Genomic DNA, 14,862 nt, shown 5'->3' with positions numbered 1-14,862 from the left:
ATTTTTTCACCTTCAAAATTATTAGTTTAACATTGACACATAACTCAAATATTAAGATGAGTATTTCATGTCTGAGTATTTTACAGTTTTGTGGGAATCTGCTCTCCTACTACTAAATATTGGATGAACATTTTCGTGGAAATTAAGCATTTCTTCTTCCATCTTTCTTCTTTTTTCCTTCTTTCTCCTCCTCCCCCCTCATCCCCCCCTTCCCTTCCTCCTTTATTTCTTCCATATTTCTTCCAGTAAAGGATCCTGTTGGGTTAACTAGAATTCTAACTCCGCCTTGGCCAGAGTAGATCAATTGGCAACTAAGAGCCATGGGCTGGGGGTGGGGGGGAGATAACATGGATTCCATGCACAGAGGAGCCCTATCTCAACCCCCCGCTGACTGAGAGCAATCCATAATGTGGAAGTCACTGGAAAGGAGCAGGAGGGAAGCAGAGACTGTAAATTATTAGAGGCAAAATACCTACATCTCTTTATACCACTTTTTACAAATTGCATATCTGAGTATGCAATTTAAATTTGATGTTTGAGACCTTTATGAATATTCCTCACTAAAGGTTAATTTTTAGGCAAGAAAATTGTGCCTTAAAAATTAATACATTCCATCATTCACTTTTCAGATAGTTAATGGACTTTTGTTATTGATACTTACTTGTCACATGATAATTCCAAATGTTTGTTCCTTAGTAAGTCATCATCACATCCTCTAGAATGAAGGAAAACTGATAAGTATTAATCTCTAAATGATTTGGGATGGAAAGGAGAGCAAAATTTAAACTTAAAATTAAAATATTTTAGATATAGTCAAAGGGGATCCCAAAGTTTCATTATGCCCCACTGAGCGGTGACTACTGATGACTTCTAAGGGCACACTCTCAGGAGCAAAGAATGGGTAGCAAGGAAAGGATTGCTATCATCCAGGCCATACATTTAAAAAGTTTGATTTTTTTAAAGGATGAACATAAATAAGGAAGCTTGAAAGAGACAGTGAGAAAATGGAAAGTAGACAGGTTTGAATAATTCTTTTCTCAATGTTCTTCAGTGAAAGACCTGTTAATGAATGTATTGATCATCATGCCATTTTAATTGTCATTTGCTTACTTTTATTGTATGCCAGACTAGTATTGGATACTGGAAATACAGCAGTGAAAACAACAGACATAGCCACCATCTTTATGAGGTATATCACCTTTTAAAATTTAGTACCTTCTATTTACCCAAACCAATGCATATTTATTGTAGTAACTATTTTGCATAAGGTCATATGCCTGAACAGGTTTTACAAAGGTAAGCAAGATATCGAACTACTATCAAGCAGTTTAGAGTCTCAGTCAATTGAGTTGAACTCAATTCTTCAATTTATATAGTAGTTTCACTTATGGTATCTCAAAGAATCCTTACAATAATCTTGTGAAGACTTTAGATAAAGATGATCACCTCTTCATTATTATTATTTCTTAATAATTGAGGAATAAAACTGGGGCCCAGTAGATTTAAGTGATTTGCCCAACTACACAACCGAAGAATGGGAGGATTGTTGGGCTGGCTTCACCTCCCTGTGTTCTTTAATTTATGCAGTCTCCCTTCAGCAAGAGTTCAAATACAAAATTAACAAACAATACTTTTTAGAAAGTCCAACGGTTATTTAAAAAATCACTTGGTTCAGAAAACAATCTCATTTGTTGTAAATGAGATAAGGATTCATGAAAAAGAAGGATGTACTGTAAGGTTGAGCAATTTGCGTAGAAGCTGTTCCTAAGCATTTATGGAATTGGTAGTTATAATGGGGCAGTCCATGTATCTCAGGGTTTTGGAGTCAGACAATTTAAGTTTAAATCCTGATCTTGAACTTACTATCTGAAGGACTTTACATGTATTATTCACTCTCTGTATTCTTATCATTCATTGCACAATTCATGGTGAAGATAAATGAGATGCTATATATACAGCACCTAACTATTACTAATCAACATTATATATAACCCTTATTTTGAAAAAATTAATGCTTTTATGGAGGGAACATGAAAAGTTTTGGGGTTGGGTTTTTGGGGTTTTTTTGCCCATTTGTATCAGATAGATGCACATAGACTAGTGTTGATTCAATAACTAGGGATTATAGAATAGCTAAACTGACATATAAAGCTGACCATCACAGTCTACCCCTTGTCAACTTGGTGCTCATACACATCTCCTTAATCCATATTTAATATTCAGCTAAAAACATATTTTCATATAAAATAATGTAACTATTCTGTTCAACTGACAATGTTCTAACCTTTTTCCCAGAAGAGAATACAAAATACTTGGGTGATAATCACTCTTTTTTTATATTCTGTAAACTTAACCACTATTAGTATATTATGTTATATGATTAGACAATAAAAAAGGAAAGAAAAAATATTTGCTATACACACAAACATATACATGACAAAATAAGGTAGATATATTCATAACTATTGAGGTGTTAATTTCTATAGTTGATCAAGTGGTTTTAGCCACATCACTAGTATTTATAAGTACCTTCTTCAACTTCCCATTCCATATGTGCCCTCAACGTGTACCTCAGCTAGTCATAGTTCTTTTCCTGGTGGCATGACCCAAACCTTCATTTCTAAAGAAGACATAATCCCATTGACTTTAATCACAGGGTATAGTTACACTAAGAAACACTCTAAGTGATCTCCTTTATTTCAGACTTACTCTTTTTTAAATTTCCATTGTTTTATAGCAGTCCAATTGCTGCTTGGTAATCAAGTTCAATTACCCCGGTCAGTATAGTAACAAATTTATTTGCCTGTTGATTCAGAGGCACTAGGAGTCCAAAGTGGCCAGGTGGCAATCTTAACTTCTGCTTCAATAGAATTATTGTTGTATCTCCTTTTTAAAAAAGATTTTAAAATTGACTTTTAAAGGGAGAGGAACGGGAAGGGAGAGAGAGAGAAACATCAGTCATCTTCCTCCCATATCCCCATCCCCTACAGGGAGATTGAGCCTGCAACCCTGGCATGTGCCCTGACCAGGAATCAAATTAGCAGCCCTTTGCTGCAGGGGATGACACTCAACCAACCGAACCATACTGGTCAGGGCTATTGTTGTATCTCTTGATAGAAGAATTTCTCCCTTTGCATCTAAGACTTCTAAAATAGCATAGCATAAAGTCATGGAGATAGAATGCAATTTTTTTGCTGGTGGGTCACTGAGTGTAATAGTGAGGGAGGTCATGCCCATTTTCACCTCTTGATCCCTGGACTGTCTGCCAATCTAGGCTATGAGAGAATCAGCACCATATATTGATGCTGATTTAGATATTGCCCCAGCTCTGCAAAGTTTTTCCACCTAGCTGAGATTGTTTCAGAAGGCCATTCCACTGTTCTTTCAAGTAGCTGCTTCGAAGGATGATGGGGAACACGGTGAATTTCATGAACCTGGCCCAATTGCTATACTTCATTTGCTGTGAAGTGAGTTCCTTGATCAGAAGCAATGCTGTATGGAATACCGTGACAGTGAATAAGTCATTCTGTAAGTCCACAGTTTAGGCAGAAGTATTGTGTGCAGGAAAAACAAACCCATATTGGCTTATCTATTCTAATAAGAATGTGCTAATTTTTGTCAGTGTTGTAGGTTCCTTCCTCAAGGGGACAGTGCCTCCTCTTCATTCAAGGAGTTCTGGGTATTCAAATCTGGGAATTGATTGAGGAAACATGCCTATATGTTTCACTGATTCGAGTTAGACTTCTATTGACTTGACCTAGAACGAAACTTTTCACTTTTGATACACATCAAGTAAGAATTTAATAGATTTCATTTCTAGGGACACCATGATCAATTAGTCAACACCATAGGAAACTGGCAGTCAGACTATTCTGATTATTGCTGTCATTCTACTGTCCATTGTGCTAACCACACCCTCCTTGTTTTTGGCAATTAAGTTGTGCCACTGGGAACTTGCCACCCTGAGACCTACTTATTCCCATTGCATTTTGGGATTAGAGTTGGGGGTCGGTCAGCAGCTCCCACTGTAATTTCTGACCTACAGAGAAGAGGAATCACAGAGCTCTTTAAGATGCCCTTACACATTTATTTCTCACAGTCCTGGTGGATAAAAAAAAGGGGAGTTTCCTGAACTGTCCTAGGGTGGGTGAGCAGGTTTTAAATGATAAATCAAATCTATTCTAATATCACAATTTCCCTAAGACTTTGTATATCTTCCCCTACCATATACAAAGTCAGTTCTGGAGATTCAACTTCATTTAGGCACCCTTTGGTCCATGTTTCTACAAATCAACCAAATAAACTGGTAGAGCATTTTCTTTCCTGAGCTGCAACATTAAGTGTAGGATCTCTGCTAAGAGGGCCCGTATCAATAATCCTGTTCTGGTCCCACTTTATATTCCTCACATCATGATCCTGCACCCTTAATATCCATCCCCACACATATTACCCAAACTTCTGTCTGTATCATTTGGAAAAATCATGGTGTTCATTTGGTGTGTAGTGTACTTTATTGCAGGTCACACTTTGAGCCTCATCCTCTGAGGCCTGCTGGGCATTAAGTTTATAGGTCTAGAAGCAAAGAGGAATGGTGGTGTAGATCCTGAGGGGAATCAAAAGTGTCTTTCAAGGCAACTACCTCAAGGAGAAGCCCTTATGGCTTCTTCAGGCAAAGCAGGTTTAACCTCCTCACTGGCAAAGAGGATGCGGCAGAGTTTAGGGGCTCAGTGTGCTCTGCTTCACCAGGACCTTCCCAGATGTCTCCATTCCAGTTTCCAGGACTCTTTCCTTCTCAATCAATGACCTCACCTTAACAGGGGACATTCTTAGGCTGATAATTCAATTTGCATTCTAATTCGGCCACTCTCAGGACAAGAGTCACAGTTTGGTTTTTAGAAATCTCAGCCCTGCAGCTAGAGGAAATAAAGGTTTCTTTCAGGGCAGACATAGAAATTGTCAGGTTATTTATGCAAAACTTGAGCTTGGAGCTCATCATTTCCTTTCACTACTTTCTCCAGTGTAAGTAGGAGCAACCAGCTAACACCATTATATTGCTTAGTTTGACTAAAATGTTACATAGTATCTAATTTATGGTTGCCAAGAACCTTGCCTTTTATAAGCATTTGATAAGGAGTATCCAATGGGATGTCTTGCCTATCTCTATTGCCATATCATACCATGGATTATCAGTGCCCTCTTTACCACTGGCAATATTCATAGTGACTTTTAATCTAATCAAACTAGAGAACCCATTCCAGAAAACTCAGAATCAATTAAGAAAACATGTTCTTAAGATTCTGTCCCTCTCAAAACACTTCTAACATAAAAATCAGTAACAGTCAGAGTTCCAAAAGAGAAACAGAACCAGTAGGACACATGCATGTGCAGGACTGCACACACACGGACGGGAACACACACACACACACACACACACACACACACACACATACACACACTTATATATAAACAGATTTATTGCAAGGAATTGGCCTAAGTAACTGTGGAGGCTGGCTAGGCAACTCTGAAATCCATATAGCAGGTCATTAAAAGGAAAAGGCTAGAAATTCTTGGGCAGAAGCTTAAACTGCAGTTCACTGGCAGAACTTGTTTTTTCCTCAGGGAAACATCAGTTCTGCTCTTAAGGCCCTTCAACTGGTTGGGTGAAGCCCCCCTGGATTTTTTTAGGATAATTTCTGTTACAGTCTACTCATTGGAGATGGTAGTTACATCTATAATACACCTCCATAGCAAATCATTTAGTGGTTGATTGAAGAGTATACTAGCCAACTGACATCACACCATCTTCTAAAGATGGTTTTAAAAAGTGAAATTCTGTTCATGATTTGCTTTAATTTTTGTTATCTCTATTTCCAGTGTAGTTACTTTTTAAAATATGTATTAAGATAGATTTTTTTAGTTGAGTTCACAGTATTGAATGATCCATGTGCCCCAATCAGTCATGGGTACCATATTGTGTGTGTCTTGTTTGACAGCATTAAAGTCTGTGTAGAATCTGGTTCATTGGAGCATTCAGCATGTCCTGGACAAGAAAAATAGTTTCACAAAAGGTTAGCCAGAAGAGAATGGATAGTGAACAGATCTTGGATGTGAGTACAATGGCCAGCTTAGCAAATGTGTATTTTATTATGTCAGGACTTTTTTTCAAGGTCATTTACTTCCCTTACCTATTAGAGCAGTGGTTCTCAACCTTGGCTGCACATTAGAATCACCTGGGAATCTTTTTAAAATCCTGATTTCTGGGCCTCATCCTCTGGAAATTGTTTCTTTGTTATGGGGTGCTCCCCCCGGAAATTCTGTTTCTTTGTTTTGGGGTGGGGCCACAACATTAGTAACAAAGAAACAGAATTTCCAGAGGATGAGGCCCAGAAATCAGGATTTTAAAAAGATTCCCAGGTGATTCTAATGTGCAGCCAAGGTTGAGAACCACTGTGTTAGAGGGTTAACTGTCTTTTACTCAGGTGTTATCTCTTTATCCAACCCCATGAACACCAAGAATTGGTCCTGTGTTCACAGTCTCCATGGGATAAATTCACTTTCATCATGTCTTCTTCCTCCCATTGAACACCAAGAATTGGTCCTGTGTTAACAGTCTCCATGGGATAAATTCACTCATCATGTCTTTTTTCTCTCATTATGGCAAACCTTTCTCCCTGCTCCTCACTTCCCCGAGGCAGTAGGGCCTAACGGATGTGGCATTCTCCTCCTTATTTTCTCAGGTTTCTGTAGGTGTGGCGAGCTGGCACAGCCATGGCATACTCAGCCCCAGGGCGCCTTATGTTGTCCTTTTTTGTCTAGTGTTACGGCCTAAGGTGATCCTGAGTTGGGGGGTGAAAGGATTGAGAAAAGACAGACAAGAGAATGAAAGCTGGGTCTCAGTGGGACGCTGCTCCCTGATTGAGAGACAGTGCCAGCGCCCACAAGCCGTGTCTTTATTTTATAGCAGATGCCACGAGGCAAAGTACAGGTGTGATCAAGATGTTTACAACATTCTCATGGGTTTTGATCCTACTCAACTACATGCACCTGAATTCTATCAAGCCCACATCACTCAGGCACGTGGGGCCACGTGTTTGGACCATAGGTTCAAGCTTACAACTATAACTGTTGGCTATAATTGTGCTGGGAGGGCTCTGCCCTCCAAGCTGGGACTTGCACGTGGCCACGAGAGGATTGTGCCCTTTCCTCAGTCCAAGGCTTGAACCTGTCCAAAACACTGTAGCCGCGCCCCACAGAAGGAATAGAAAATGCTAGAGTAACTCAATAAGCCACATCAATTCCATCTTAGCAGTTTTTGCTAGAATGATCTGTTATGCTTATTTCCATGCACACTTAAGCTAGACTTTGAAGCATAGACCTCATTAAGGACACATATAGAAAACATCTCAAAATAGTAATTTTTGAGATTTTACTTTTCAGCATTTCTTTTTTTTATCATGACCTTTCCCCTTCTCAGTAAGAGGCATTTACATTGCCTTGAGGATAAATAAAGCATTAGAGAAGAAATGAAAAAAAAGAAAGAAACAGTTAATGTTCAATTTTCTGACTTCCAAAATAGTCTTTTGAGAATCAAAAGGGATGACTTGAGAGAGAGAGAGAGAGAGGGCAATGTTTAGGCCATAACCATAGAATTAGAAAGAGAATAGGGAGTCTTCAGGTCAAGATGATATCTTTATTCCAATCATATAGCAAGAGGGGAAAATATATGCATAAAGAAACATAGCTGGGCTCAACAAAAGACAGCCATTTCCACAGTTAAGGAACAGAATAGAAAAACAAAATGGTTAGCACAGCATAGGTAAGACTTTGTTACAATTTGCATACTAAGTAGGTAGTAGTTTCAAGAGGTTTGGGTTACTTTCAGGTAAAGAGGACTAAAAGTGTTCCTGTAGGGAATTACGGATGCTTGGGTGGACACACCACAGATGATAGGAAGGTTAAATTCTTCTGCCAGTCCTTTCTTAGAGACAGAGTTCCTAATGAGCTGAAGTCTGAGAAAGGTGGGAACGTGGACAGAACCACGTGACTAGGAGCTGTGGTAACTGGGCCATTCATCTGAGCATGGTCGGCAAACTCATTAGTCAACAGAGCCAAATATCAACAGTACAACGATTGAAATTTCTTTTGAGAGCCAAATTTTTAAAACTTAAACTATATAGGTAGGTACATTGTTATTAACTTAATTAGGGTACTCCTAAGGCTTAGGAAGAGCCACACTCAAGGGGCCAAAGAGCCGCATGTGGCTCTCGAGTCGAAGTTTGCCGACCACAGGATTAGCCACATTCCCAATTTGGCTGTTGGTAATCGAACCTATGTTCTAGATTAAGGCCCTGGAGGACCAGATGAGACAACTGTGAACCAAAAACAAACAGACAAGCAAAAACAATTTATTGCAAAACAAATTAAGAAGGAAAGATAGAATATTTTACCAAATCAACAGAAGGCAGAGAAAGAGAATTACAGCAGAAAGAAAAAGCAAGGCTATCTCAAACCAAAAACAAGGTGATAGAAATTAACTCAACTATGGTGGCAGATGGGTACTAGACTTACTCCAGTGAACTCACAGAAAAGATAAATAGATTAAACTTTCCTATTAAAAATCAGTGTATATAATTGAATTTGAAATAGGTTGCTTCCATAAGACAAAAGACACACCTAAAACAATACCACATAGAAAGATAAAAATGGCATGAAAAACAAAACAAATACTATGTAAAATAAGCCGTGTAACCAAAATAATATCTGTTAAAATAAAATTTAAGACATGACTAGGATAAAGACACCATATCATTATGAAGAAAGAACAAGCCAATGAGAAGCTATGGTAATCGTGAACTTTCAGGCAATCAACACCATAAGCTTCAAGCTAATAAAAATAAAACTTGCAGAATTATAAGGAGAAACTAACAAACACATAGAAACGTTGAAGATTTTTTAAAAACTATCACAAATAGATAAATTGAGCTGACAAATATGAGAATCCGTGTAAATAATTTAAACAAAAAATTTATAATGTGGATTTGTTATATATAATTATTTACTCACTGATTGGTAATGTGACCTTTGAAATATATCTATTTTCCTTGGTTTCACAGTCTACATATAATATTTATAGATAAAAACATGTATTAAAATATTTTAAAACTTTAATGGCAATTATAAACACTGAATTTATTGTTATATGCTGGAATTTGCATGGGAAAGATAAGATTTAAGGTTTGAATAAACAAAAACTTAGGAAAAACCAAGCCAGAACATTGCCTGGGTTGGGAGGTGTGTCAAAGTACTAACCCAAAGGAACTCCAATAAGAAGTACTTGGAATCGGCATTGTGAAAGGGCCATACCCAGCTAGTGTCCAGTACTGAGAGCTAAACCAAGCTGCCAGCTTGTGTCTGTTTCCCAGAGAGAGGAGCTGTATTAGTTGCCCATTTTTCACTGTGAATATTGAACTCCCATTGACAATCATCCCCACAGCACCATGGATGTCTTCTAGTAGTAGATGCCACTGGTGCCCTTTGGACTTTGCCTAATCCTATTTGAACGGCCACTTGGGGCAATTCCTCATGCCAATATTCTGTGACACTTATATAAGCACAGACATACTACCCTGTGACCTCAGCAAATAATGGATTTCTTAACCGGCAGAGAAACTGTAGTGGTGTGGAGGGGCAAAGCCCAGAACTGGTCACTTGGGTGGTGAAAACTCTCCCATTACAAAAGGAGCTGGAGAGAATTTACTAAGTTCAGGATGCTATTGTTTGGGATATAGTTTTGCTTCAAAGGCTGAAGTTACACAGAACAGGCATACTAGGAAGAACTTCCTTTTTTCCAGAGAAAAAATAGCTTTCCTTGTCAACTATTTAAAGAGAATAGCCTATCTAAGAGATGTATCATTTAAAATCTATTTCTTTGGGACACACAACCAATTTCTGCTCATTCAATACAAATTTATGAAAAAGAGGGATTTCCACTGGGGATTAGAGAAAAACATTCTCGTCTTATCTTTTACCCCTTCTCTCTCCATGTTTTCACGAGCTCCTCCATCTATCTCTTTATCCACTCCACTCTCCCATTACAAAAGGAGCTGGAGAGAATTTACTATGTTCAGGATGCTATTGTTTGCAATATAGTTATCCTTCTAAGGCTGAAGTTACACAGAACAGGCATAATAGGAAGAACTTCCTTTTTTCCAGAGAAGAAAGTAGCTTTCCTTGTCAACTATTTGAAGAGAATAGCCTATCTAAGAGATGTATCATTTAAAATTTGTTTCTTTGGGACACACAACCAATTTCTGCTCATTCAATACAAATTTATGAAAAAGAGGGATTTCCACTGGGGATTAGAGAAAAACATTCTCGTCTTATCTTTTACCCCTTCTCTCTCCATGTTTTCACGAGCTCCTCCATCTATCTCTTTATCCACTCCGTATAGCCTTCAATAACTATTACCATACCATACTCAGATATGAAGGAGGCCTCAAGCAGAACTCTTGGGGCCCTCCTTAGATCCTGTGCCCAGTAGTCCACCTGGGGAGTGAATGTTTGTGTGTCCCCAAAATATACATGTTGAAGCTCTTCCCCACAGTGTGATCATATTAGGAGGTAGAATCTTTGGGAGGTGATTATGATTGGATGAGGTCATGAGGGTAGACCCTCATGAATGTGGTTAGTACTTTATAAATCACTGGAGAGTTTGCTTGCACTTCCATGGGAGAAGTGTTCTAAATGTGACCCAGAAGAGGGTTCTCTCCAGAACCCATCCTGGCTGGCACCCTGTAAGCACTATGAGAAAAGAATTTCTGTTGTTCACAAACCACCTAGTCTGTGGTATTTTGTTATAGCAGCCCTAGCTTAGACTCTACTTTACTGCTCTTTTCCTTTTGTCCCAATTGCTTATCTCCCACCAATTCAAGTAAAATATACACACTACCCTGTGATCTCAACAAATGATGGAATTCTTAACCGGCAGAGAAACTGTAGTGGTGTGGAGGGGCAAAGCCCAGAACTGGTCACTTGGGTGGTGAAAACTCTCCCATTACAAAAGGAGCTGGAGAGAATTTACTATGTTCAGGATGCTATTGTTTGCAATATAGTTATCCTTCTAAGGCTGAAGTTACACAGAACAGGCATAATAGGAAGAACTTCCTTTTTTCCAGAGAAGAAAGTAGCTTTCCTTGTCAACTATTTGAAGAGAATAGCCTATCTAAGAGATGTATCATTTAAAATCTATTTCTTTGGGACACACAACCAATTTCTGCTCATTCAATACAAATTTATGTAAAAGAGAGGGATTTCCACTGGGGATTAGAGAAAAATATTCTCGTCTTATCTTTCACCCCTTCTTTCTCCATGTTTTCACAAACTCTTCCATCCATCTCTTCATCCACTCTGTATAGCCTTCAATAACTATTACCATACCATACTCAGATGTGAAGGAAGTCTCAAGCAGAACTCTTGGGCCCCTCCTTAGATCCTGTGCCCAGCAGTCTATCTGGGGACTGAATGTTTGTGTGTCCCCAAAATATACATGATCAGCTGCCTCCTGCACATCCCCTATTGGAAATCAAGCCTGCAACCCTGGGCATGTGTCCTGACCTGAAATTGAACTCTTGACCTCTAGGTGCATGGGGTGATGCTCAACCAATTGAGCCACACTGGCCAGGGCTCTACATCATTTCTTTACATTTAAGATTTTTACCAGTATGTGTTTAGAATAGTATGTGTAATTATTGTTTCTGAGGTCAGGTCTTTATTTATATAAGGATATTTTTCATTATGCTTAATTTCATTTGATAGCAACTGTTTTTTGTGTACTTCTTTTTTCTTTTCTTGTTTTTAAGAAATATTGATTATTCACATCTTTACTCTCCATTTGCTTTTATAAAATTGCATTATATTATCTGCAATCATTTTTAGCTCGACTCCTTACCCTCCATATTCTGGCAGAAATTGTTTAATGCAGGATTCTCCTCTTTATGAAACAGCTACAGTTCTGCCTCCAAGAATTACCGTCCCCACATAGAGCAATTGATCTCCAAACTCCCTTTCATACCTATTCTTTTTTAAAAAGTATACTTTTATTGGTTTCAAAGAGGAAGGGAGAAGGAGAGAGACCACACATTATTGAGAATGCTCTACCGGACGCTGTGCAGTGTACTGTGTACTAGTATATAATGGTGAACAAAGTAGGAACTATACCTGCCCCCATGAGTCTTATAACCTGATGTGGAAGATTGATATTTAATGATGAACACAATTAAATATATAAACACAAATTCTGAAATGTGCAAGGAGAGAAAATGATTTTGTTCTTTAAAAAATACAAAAACATTACGGCATGCTTTAGTTGAAGGAACAGGAAGGAACTGCCACTGAGTTGATTCTAAAGGATGATGAGCAAAACAGAGTTTTTCAGATGAGAAGAGGTGTGGGCATTTTAGACTGAAGAAACAGGTTGTCTGTTGTCAAAATACTTTTACTCCAATGGGAAGGGAGGAGAATATCTTTCTTTGGTTCATACATATAGTTTATTTTAAATTATTTCAAAATTTCTACTCAAAACCTTTAGTTGTTTCTCAGAGTGCTTCTGCTATCTAAATTTCATAAAAGAAATTAAAGCCAGCCTACTTTTCTTGTTTATATATCTTTTTTTCACCTTTGTATTGTTTCTGTTAATTGCTTGTAATACTCATACATTATTTCTTTTTTAAATATGTTTTTATAAATTTTAGAGAGAGAGGAAAGGAGAGGGAGAAAGGGAAACATAAATCAGCTGCCTCCTGCACATCCCCTACTGGAAATAAGCCTGCAACCCTGGGCATGTGTCCTGACCTGGAATTAAACTCTTGACCTCTGGGTGCATGGGGTGATGCTCAACCAACTGAGCCACATTGGCCAGAGCCCTATGTCATTTCTTTACATTTAAGATTTTCACCAGTATGTGTTTAGAATAGTATCTGTAATTATTGTTTCTGAGGTCAGGTCTTTATTTATATAAGGATATTTTTCATTATGCTTAATTTCATTTGATAGCAACTGTTTGTAGTGTACTTCTTTTTTCTCTTCTTATTTTTAAGAAATATTGATTATTCACATCTTTACTCCATTTGCTTTTATAAAATTGCATTATATTATCTGCAATCATTTTTAGCTCGACTCCTTACCCTCCATATTCTGGCAGAAATTGTTTAATGCAGGATTCTCCTCTTTATGAAACAGCTACAGTTCTGCCTCCAAGAATTACCGTCCCCACATAGAGCAATTGATCTCCAAACTCCCTTTCATACCTATTCTTTTTTAAAAAGTATACTTTTATTGGTTTCAAAGAGGAAGGGAGAAGGAGAGAGAAGTAGAAACATCAATGATGAGAGAGAATCATTGAATGGCTGCCTCCTGCAAGACCCCTACTGGGGATCGATCCTGCAACCCAGGCACGTGCCCTTGACTGAAATTGAACCTGGGAACCTTCAGTCGGCAGGCCGATGCTCTATCCACTGAGCAAAACCGGCTATATCTATTCTTCTCCTATCACCGTTGTTGGTTGGACAATGAATGGACATTTGTCCTAAGATATGATCAATAGAATTTTTTCTCTCTTGAGAATTTATAATTGGGCTCTAACAGCCTATATGTAGTTTCTAACTTCTGCTTCTAGACTCTTTTCAGACCTAACAGGACACAGAGTCCACTAAAACCCTATATCTTACTCATAAAATTTTTTATGTATATATTTGCACAATGATATTTGTGTCACTTGCAGTCAAAATAGTTTGCTTAAGTCCAGGTATCAGGAGGAATTATTTGAATCTTCTTAAATGGCTGCTCACTCTAACCTACATGTAGAGGATTAGGAAATATTTAAAGAACTTAAAATTGATGAAAGACATTTTTCTGCTTGAACAGCAGAAATTTGAATGCAAGTAGCATAAAATGAATACTTACACATTGCAGGCTTGAAAAAGAAAGATAAAGGATTTAAAAGGCATGATGAGGCTGTCCTTTAGCTCTGCACAGCCTTTGATGTTCAGGAAGCCTGTTCAATCCCTGTCAGACAGACATAGCAGAGGGGAGAGGTCTGTTGTTTCCTACAACAATGGCCATGTCCACTTGGTCCAGAGGACACTATTTTTTTAAATCAAAAGTTCAGGCTTAAAATGAATGTTTTCCTTATGTGTGTGGAGACAGAACCAAAGGACATTTGGATGAAAGGGTACGATAATATCATAAAGTGAGATGGAATGGTTAAGATCAGTATTCTTAGTCCAGTAATTGGTAGCTGTGAAGTGTATCTACTGAAGTTCAGGTGATCACAGCTTAAATAGGGAGATGCAAAAAGATAAATCATTGTTTGTGTGGCCAAAATATGAATCAGAGATTTCTTATTGAATTGAGATACATCATTAGTTTTATATGGAAGGTAAAGTCTTAACACAAAAGCAAAGCACAGCATAAAAAAAGCAGAACACGAGATAATCCCATTTTGGATGTTCACGTGTTTGCGTAGACAAAGAGAGGAAGCAAAGGACTTTATTTGTATTTAACAATTTATTAGGGTTAAATAATAATAAAATTACTACTAATTAAAATTTGTGTGACACAGGTAATGCTTCTTAGAGAGGAAATAATAACCACAAAGTTATGCCAATAAAGAAGGATGAAAATTAATGAGCTAAGATTTCAATTTAAGAAAAAGCAAGAAAAAGCCAAAATAAAACCAATCTAAACAAAATAAAGTATTGTAAACCTAAAGACAGAGAAAGAATAAAGAACAGGAATTATAGCCATGGCCGGTGTTGGTCAGTGGTTAGAGTGTCTGCCTGACAGGTTCACTTCCTAGTCAAGGGC

The sequence above is a fragment of the Myotis brandtii genome, unplaced genomic scaffold (assembly GCF_000412655.1).
Source record: "Myotis brandtii unplaced genomic scaffold, ASM41265v1 scaffold137, whole genome shotgun sequence".
Lineage (NCBI taxonomy): Eukaryota > Metazoa > Chordata > Mammalia > Chiroptera > Vespertilionidae > Myotis > Myotis brandtii.
The sequence above is the reverse complement of the archived record's forward strand: the minus strand, read 5'-3'. Positions refer to the sequence as shown.